General features: G+C 37.3%; 1 protein-coding gene across 2 annotated transcripts in view; it reads right to left on the bottom strand.

Annotated features, from left to right (window-relative positions):
• The window catches only part of LOC117992806 (ras association domain-containing protein 10-like), a 238,002-nt gene that overhangs the window by 112,518 nt on the left and 116,530 nt on the right, over positions 1-8,954 (bottom strand). The gene's annotated exons all lie outside the window — the stretch shown is intronic.

Below are 8,954 nucleotides of genomic sequence, written 5' to 3'. Positions count from 1 at the left end.
TGAAGTTCGCCAATTTGCACTAGGCCAGCGTGGCGGACTTTGGCCCATGCTCAGTAGTGGGCACGAGGTGGGTGTATCATGATGATGGCGATAAAAAATAATATAGGCATGTATTTTAGTTTTACTGTTTACCCGGCTAGGGCTTCACTTGGGTGGGATTTCCGAAAATCTATTCTCAGTAATTTTGGTTATATATAGAGGAAGCCTACGTGCAAAATCTCAGATTCCCAAACCCATTGAGCCATATATTATGTTAATTATTTAATTACGTTGATTATAGGAACTATGGTCTACCAATCCGCATAAGGCCAGCGTGGTAGACTATGGCCATATCTATGGCCAATTGACCAGGCAATATAATGCCTATGATCATGGGAACTATAAAGTGGCAAACTAACGTTAAAAGAATTTGTACAATAGAATAGAATAGAAATATTTCTTATTCAAAATAACTTTTACAAGTAGGTATGTATCCTTTAGATGACTTTCCTACGGAGAAGAAACAGTAAAAAAACTTGGCGGCATACGCATTATGCTATTTAGAAAAGAGAAGATTAAGCGTGTACTAGCGTTAAATATTCGGCTAATTAGTAGTTATTCTTAGTATCGTCATCATCATCATTATCAATCGATAGACGTCCACTGCTGGATAAAGGTCTCTTTTAGGGACTTCCACACACTACGGTCTTGCACCCGCACCCATATGGATCCGAGACATGATCGCTAATTACTTAGTATGGGCCTCATAAGAAAGCTCAATCACTCAGCGGGCGATGGAGAGAGCTATGCTTGGAGTTTCTCTGCATGATCAAATCAGAAATGAGGAGATCCGTAGGAGAACTAGAGTAACCGACTTAGCTCAACGGGTCGCGAAGCTGAAGTGGCAATGGCCAGGGCACATCGTTCGAAAAACCAACAGACGTTGAGGTCCCAAGGTGCTAGAATGGCGACCTCGAACTGGAAAGTGTAGCGTTGGAGGACCTCCGACTAGTGGGACTAGGTGGGTCCGCTGGATTCAAAATATCTTATATCAATCTAATCGTTTGTAGAAACCAATCTATTTCAATAAGTAAGTCGGTTTATTAGTTTAGCAGATACAAAGTTTTATTTGTAATATATTCAATTTATTCATAGAACAATAGAAGAAAAATGAAGTCGGTTAATAACCTACTATATTCATGAAGTAGTGAAAGAGTAGGTGGAATTATTTCAAAAAGACTTCTTCCATACTTCACTTGACCTTTAGACAGATATAATATTGCGAAATTACGCTTACGATTTATTTTCTTTAGCATTATAAATTAATATCATAATTAATTTAATAAAGGCGTTTACTAATAAAAGTCTTGCACGTCACTTGCACTGTGAATTAAGAAAACACTCGTACAAGGAATTACGTTTTGAAAGTTCTATTTTTACCCATGTATATTGTATACCCATGTTGAAGTTCTACGGTATCTACGAGTCTACGCATCGTAGCTCCGTAGCACCTCAGGCTAAGCTAATATTATACGTCGTAGATTTAAGTTTTAAAAGATTCCGTCGGAATTACTAAAACCCCTTATGGGGGGTGTAGGTAAATCACAAAGAGAACCTACGTGTAAAATCACTAGTTTCTAGACCCAACAGTTTGAGCTATACATTGATTTTTTTTTACATAAAATTGATAATTATTATGTCAACCGGTTTATCATTTCCCCATTTATTTATTTAGAACATAATAAAAATTATAAGCAGTGATCGCCTAGTGGTTAAGACGTCGGCTTCCTATTCGGGTGGTATAGGGTTTTATCCCGGGCACGAACTTTTCATATATAAGTCGTCTTGCTTTAACGGTGAAGGAAGAAACCTGCAATGCTTAAGAGTTTTCCACAATGTTCACAAAGGTGTGTGAAGTCTGGTAATCCGCTCTGGGCTAAGCCCTAAACCCTTCTCATTCTGCAAGGAGACCCGTGTAGACACCTCACCAAAGTTCAAGTTTCAAGTGTCGAAACATAGTAAGAGTGCGATGCATTGCTTGGCGGTGTGGTGCCTGAGTGATACCGCTGCGTCATCCTGCATAGAAATCGCGGTTGCATGCCTCACGATGCGTTATCACGACGTTGTGCGGCGCCGCACCGCACACGCAACGGACTTGGGACCACCAGAAAGACGAGGGGAAGGGTGGTGCGTTGCAACGCCTTACGCCATACTTTTTCCCGGAGCGGCAACACAGTGCCCGTGCCCCAACACTCAAATCCACAGCCGGCGGCACTGCAACGCACCGGAAACGCATCGTGTGGCCTCATTAGACATGATGTATGACATGACATACAGCGATCACGCACTCATCCGATCCGCGTCTATGAAAATACGTTCCTTTTTGTTTTACGAACTATTTGTATGGTAGCTTATGACATATGTCGTAGATGTTTTTTATATCCGTATGTTCACGGATTTGGATCGAATGAGTGCATGATTGCTGTAACATCAACAAATTGTAAACAATTTTTTGTATCAGTCAAATAGAGTGTCATTTTTCCTGCCCGTATTGTTAAATTTTTTTTAGTATTTTTTTAGCGACTCTAAAGCACTTGTAAATTGTATTTGAATAAAAACTGTATATTTCTATTTCTAGTCACTAGAGCAATGTGAATCAGCCTTCAGACAGTCGGAACGTTGTTTCAAGGCACATTTAATAGACGGCATTATGCCTTTGTCATTGCATATGCATTCAGATTTGCATAGGTATCGTATCTACTAACGTAGATATATTATAATAAGGAAATTACTTTCTGTGCCCGCTACGGTTAGTCGACGGTTTTATAATAGAAAATATGGATTTGTTTCTGTGTACCTATGGATTTGTTTCTGCATCTACGAGTCTACGCATTGTAGCTCCGTAGCACCGCAGACTATTTATTTGTAACAAGCTTATGCTCGCAACTTATACTTATACCGCGTGGACGACACAAATTTCAAACCCCTATTTCCCTAAAGGGTTGAATTTTCAAAAATCCTTTCTTAGCAGATGCCTGTCATAATAGCTATCTGCATGCCAAATTTCAGCCCGATCCGTCCAGTAGTTTGAGCTGTGTGTTGGTAGATCAGTCGGTCAGTCAGTCAGTCACCTTTTTCTTTTATATATTTAGATACCAGAAAGTAGTCTAGAAAGCAGTACTAGGAAATAAAAAGTAGTAGTCTTGAAAACATCGTGACATCCACTGTTGATGGAAATAGATCTTTGGTAGGAATTTGTTTTCTGCTTGTTTCTTGGCGACTCGTTTGATGTTGGGAACGAAGCTGTATAATCAAAATTCTCATCGAAGTTAATAAGCAGATTTACATAAATCGGCTAAAGGGTTTTGTTACAAAAGATTCGACGCAATCTGCCACCATGTTTTTATCTCTGTAGGTACCTAACAAGAGGGTGGAGGATCAGCTCCGCTTGAGATTAGATAGGATAGGCTTCTATTGTTAACTTATATAACTGCCAAGCGAAGAAGCTGTGATAGCCTATTGGTTAAGATGTCGGCCTCCTAGTTGGATGCCCGGGCTTCGATCCTGCGATATTTAATTGAACCATGGACACTTACGCGACTTCAATACTTAATTGGTTTCGGTTTAACTTCTGAACTTACTTGGCAAGCATTGTAAAAAGTGTAGTATAAAAATAAATTACTGAAGACTAATAACAATTATATTTCATTAAATGTATTACTTAAAATTATATTTAGTACCCAAAAACTGTACTTAAAACTTTTAACATGATAATAATAAAACATTTAGCTACATTACCCTAAGTGGGTTCTTTAAAATTAATCTTAGTGCGTTCTAGAAATTAAAATAGGTCAAGAAAAAGAAGCAAAAGTTCATTATATACGAACCCAGTATAAGTAAAGTGTTGGCATGAAAAGTAGCAGATTTAATTTAATTTATAGATTAGCGCAGTCAAACCTGCTGGCAAGTGAGGATGCGGCCTAAGCTGGAGCGCGCTTGCCTAGAAGATGCCTATTTACACTTGACTTGACTTAGCGGTGTTAACAATTTCTCAGTTATGAAGATACTTATTATCTAAATATATAAAAGGAAAAGGCGACTGACTGCCTAACTGACTGATCTAGCAACGCATTGCTAAAACTACTGGTCGGATCGGGCTGCAGATAGCTAGGTATTATGACGTAGACACCAGCTAAGAAAAGGATTTTTGAAAACTTAACCAGGGTAAAAACACTAAAAACGGTAAAGAAGGCGTTTGAAAGTGTGGTCCACGCGAATGAACTGGCGGGCATAAGCTAGTCGATTATAATATTATTGAAATTGAAATTGAATTTGACGTTTAAATCACACGTTTATCTGTCGTGGGCACATTTTTTCTTGAAATCTAATACTTTAGAGCATTTTATGAAGTGGCGAAGTGACGCACTCCTTTTGATTGGTAGTCCTATACGTGTATGTGAAAAATATATAGAGCCTTTTCAGACAAACATCATAAAATCTTGCGCTTTTTAAAAGTTTTAAAATGTTGTCATGCCGTTGAAATTGATAACAGATTTTTCTACTACTTTCAATTTTGTTTTTGTTTATTCAGATACAAAGTCAGACAGACAGTATGCCGTGTTTGGATTTACATATTTTGTTACTCTGTGTCAATTATTATTTATAGAAAATTAAATAGCTTACTTTTAAAAAAAACCTACTTTTAACTTAGTTCTCTACTGAGTGGGTGTTTCATTAAAGTAAGATTGACCAATCACGATTTGAAAAGGCATATTATTTTATTAAAGGTTATTAAATTTATATGAAGTACCTACCCGTTTTATCATAATAATTTTCACGTTATTAAAGTTTTCCAGTTTGAGGTTGACGCTTTGATCAACTTTACACGGGTTGTAAAAGTTGGCTCTCTGTGAAGTTTGATAGTTGAAAAAAATATTTTACGTTAAATAAATTAGGTAGTAGGTACCTATACTTTTGTTATTTTTGTTTAATAGTGTTGAATTACAATGAAACTTTTTACAACTAAACTAATGTAAGGAATGGAGTCAAAAGAATACCTACTGGCTGCATTTTTGCGAAGAGGTTCATAAGGGTAGAGATAATAATATATATCTCTGATATAAGGGTGCAGTTTGTAAAGTGTTTTTATGAACCTACCTGCTTTTTGGACAGGATTTATATTCTAATTAATAACTGTGCCCCGACTCCCGATGTTATCATAATGATGATATTTAATCAATTATTTAAGTATTAACTAGCTGATGCCCGCGACTTCATCCGCGTGGAATTAGGTTTTAAAAATCCCATTAGAACTCTTTTATTTTCCGGAATAAAAAGTAGCCTATGTCACTCTACGGGTCTTTAACTATATCTATGCAAAAAATCACGTCGATCCGTTGCTCCTTTGCGACGTGATTGAAGGACAAACCAACAAACCAATAAACCAACAAACCAACAAACCAATAAACCAACAAACAAACACACTTTCGCATTTATAATAACGGTAATGATTTTATTTTGCAAATTGATAAAATGTGTAGTGATTAACCAAAACTGTCAGTCAGCCAAGTGCTAACTAGGTACCAAAGATTCACGCAGCGTTTTTTGAGAACAAGCTGAAACGTTTTTATGCTGATTCAAAGGCGTGGGAGTTTCATTCATGTCAAACTACGTTCCTGGACTGAGTCCAAATTCTGGACTTATAACTTGTTATAAGTATATTAATATTTCACGTTATTTATACCAGGTTTTACGACACCAGTGGAAGATAATGCTGAATATACCAACATTTCTAGGAAATACCTAAATGGATTACATAACTTCAATAACCTACGTAAATCTTTTTGGTGAATAAAACTAAGTAGTACCTACTTAGTTTTATTTTATTTATTAGGTTGTAAAAGAGGTTTAGGAGGTGGAAATTTTTTAAACATACTTTTAACTGGGTAATCCAGGTTTAGATACTTAAGTGAAAAAAATCTGACGGTCTGCTTTTAATGTGTAACGCAAAAAGGATTTGTGTATGTCCGTCTGTCTATCTGTCACCATTTCACTGCCCACCCATTTAACCGATTTTGATCACAGATTCAGCGATAGTTTGAATCCCGGAGGTAGGAGGACATATAGGTTAGGTTTCGCCCCGACACCGGAGCATCCTCAGCCCCCCTAGCATGGGCAGGAGACAAAAATTTTATCCCCCAATTATATCCACTGACGAGGGATAAAATTTACTTGTCCACCTCACAAAGCACGGCAACAGGGGAGAGGAGAAGTTTATCCCTAAATCGGGGACAATTTTATCCTCGACATTAGACGTGGGTTTAAGTTTATTCTCATAGAACTTAAAAAATCAAAACATGTCTCGCGGTACCTGTTGGGTTTAGGTTATGTTTGGGTTGTGTTTGGGTTATGTTTGGGTTGTGTTTGTGTTATGTTTAGGTTGTATTTGGGTTATGTTTGGAATATGGTTGGGAACCCCAACATAAACCCAACATAGGTCCCAAATACCAATTACCATTAACCCAATAAAGGTAAAGGAAAAGATCCAAAAACCAAAAAGTCCCCCGTTTTATTCACTGTGGATAATTATATCCACCCGTGAGCCCATGCTCGGAGAGTGGATAAAGCTGTCGGAGGGGATAAAGATTTTATCCTTTCCCCGGGGAGAAAATTATATCCCCGCCCATGCTAACCCTGCAGGAGATGTAGACCTTACAATGCACAATTGCAAAGTCCGGCAGTATAGATCTGAGGTTCATTCTTAACTAATGAACCTTAGATCTATTACTTAATATTACTTAATGCCAATTCGCTCTTGGCCAGCGTGGTGGACTATGCAAACCCTACATTCTAAGAGGAGACCCGTGCTCAGTAGTTAGCCGGTGATGGATTGATGATGTCATCATGACAAATAGGTACCGATACTTACCTATTACCAATTTTCATTTCAAAATGAAAATTGTCCTACTAGGTAGTAAATTACAACATGGTTAGATATTAATTAGGTACCTAATGTTGAAACTTCATTAATTTTGTTTGTTTTCAATCAAAACACAATATTTTGTTGTTGCTACAGTGGCGTCGATTCTGATGTCTTTCCTAAACTAAATTTGGATGTTGGGGGGTTGTTTCGGTGTTCGTTCCCGTGACCCAGTCGCCAGTTAACGCGCAAGAGCGCCGCAAGGTTTTTGTGGGTATTCCGGTCGCCTCTCGGCTGTCTTTCAAGGAGGGGTAAAATAAAAGGATTAAAGTTTAGAACTTCATTATCCGCAGCCAACATTAATAGGTAAGCTAACCACTAGAGTCATAGCTCTAGCTAGACCATTGAGGTAGATAGGTACCTAAGTAGAATAAGTAGGATAACTCTATAGTCAGCATCAAGTAGGTAGACACGTGTAACACGCATCTAATAATACCTACAAAGTTGCAGGAGGTGTTTGTACTCGTACCAGTACAACCTACCTAGACAATTGCGTGACTTGCATAACACTAGAATAGCCTCTCACAATACGGGATCACGTAACAATGCCATCTTTCAGGATGCTGTTGGGATCATGTCACCATACATATACCTACATGTCACTGTTAAGAATAGTTCAGAATTCAGATTCATTGTGTTGGTACCAGAAGGTAGGTATGGGTAAGATTTATAATAATTATTTAAATAACTAAATAGTTCGCGACTTCGTTCTTGTAGCCTGTAGGTAAGTTTCGATTAAGTATTTAAAAATCCCATGGGAACTCTTTGATTTTTCGGGAGAAAAAAATATTCGTTTACGGGATGCAAGCCACCTCTGTGATAAGTAGCCCACTTTTAAAAATCCCGCTGGAATATTTTAATTTTCTGGTATAAAAAAAGTAGATAGTCCTCCGGCCTTCCCGTAGCTCTGAAGTAAGTAGGTTACTTACTTACCAAGTTTTATTTATCAAAATCGGTTAAACCTATGGGTTAAACATATAGGTTATGGGTTGAAAGCTAGCAGACAGACAGTTTATAATATTACTAGCATATTCTTCTTAAAGAAACTTATCGCGGAAACTTGTTGCGGAAACTTGGTGTTGAAACTTGTTGCGGAAACTTGTTAACAAAACTTGTTGACGAAACTTATTGCGGAAACTTGGTCACGAAAATTGTTGACGAAACGTTGGCGAAGCGTGTCGCGGAAACTTGTTGCCGAGACTTGTTGCAGAAGCTTGTTGCGGAAACTTGTTAATAAAACTTGTAGAGACGTAACTTATTGCGGAAACTGGTCACGAAACTTGTTGCGGAAACTGGTTGACGAAACTTGTTGCTAAAACTTGTAGGGGAGCTTGGAGACGAAACTTGTTGCCGAAACTTATTGCGGAAACAGATCTCTTGTAAAATTATTATAATAAATACGTTTTCAATTCGTAGGTATATTACAAAAAATTTGCGTGTAATTAAAACAATAAATTAAGTCACGATGTCACTTGAACTACCTATCAATTTATCAGATGAATTAGAGGTAGCGCACCCCGATTACTTAGACAAAATAAATGTTTCTACTTATGTGCGTTATAGACTTTGGGCCCCAAACTAGTATAAAGGCAATAATGCCAAGACGGTTTTAGAGCTTTTTATTTATCTAGCGTAGTTGCACACCGGGTATCCGTTAGTTATATTATATTCAAGAAGTAGGTACCTATGCATTAAGTAAGTAATGCAAGTCAAGCCAAAGTTTAAAGTGATCTATGCCTTTAGGTAACTTTGTAAGTTGTTATGCATGTCAGTGTAAAAGTTTTAGAATGTTATAAGTAGAGTTAGTTTGAAGCGACTTTATAGTTTACACAATACACGATAAATAGGTAGGTACAGTAGGTACCTACATGAGGAATAATATTTATAAATTCAATTTTACTATTATTACGATATAGGATTATCCGATATTTGTAATAATTTTATAAAATATCAAATATCAGTACCTACTTAAGTGTTGTTTTGGTTGCAGTACACA

Source organism: Maniola hyperantus, chromosome 22 (assembly GCF_902806685.2).
Source record: "Maniola hyperantus chromosome 22, iAphHyp1.2, whole genome shotgun sequence".
Lineage (NCBI taxonomy): Eukaryota > Metazoa > Arthropoda > Insecta > Lepidoptera > Nymphalidae > Maniola > Maniola hyperantus.
Note: the sequence above shows the minus strand (reverse complement) of the source record. Positions and strands in the feature narration are given on the sequence as shown.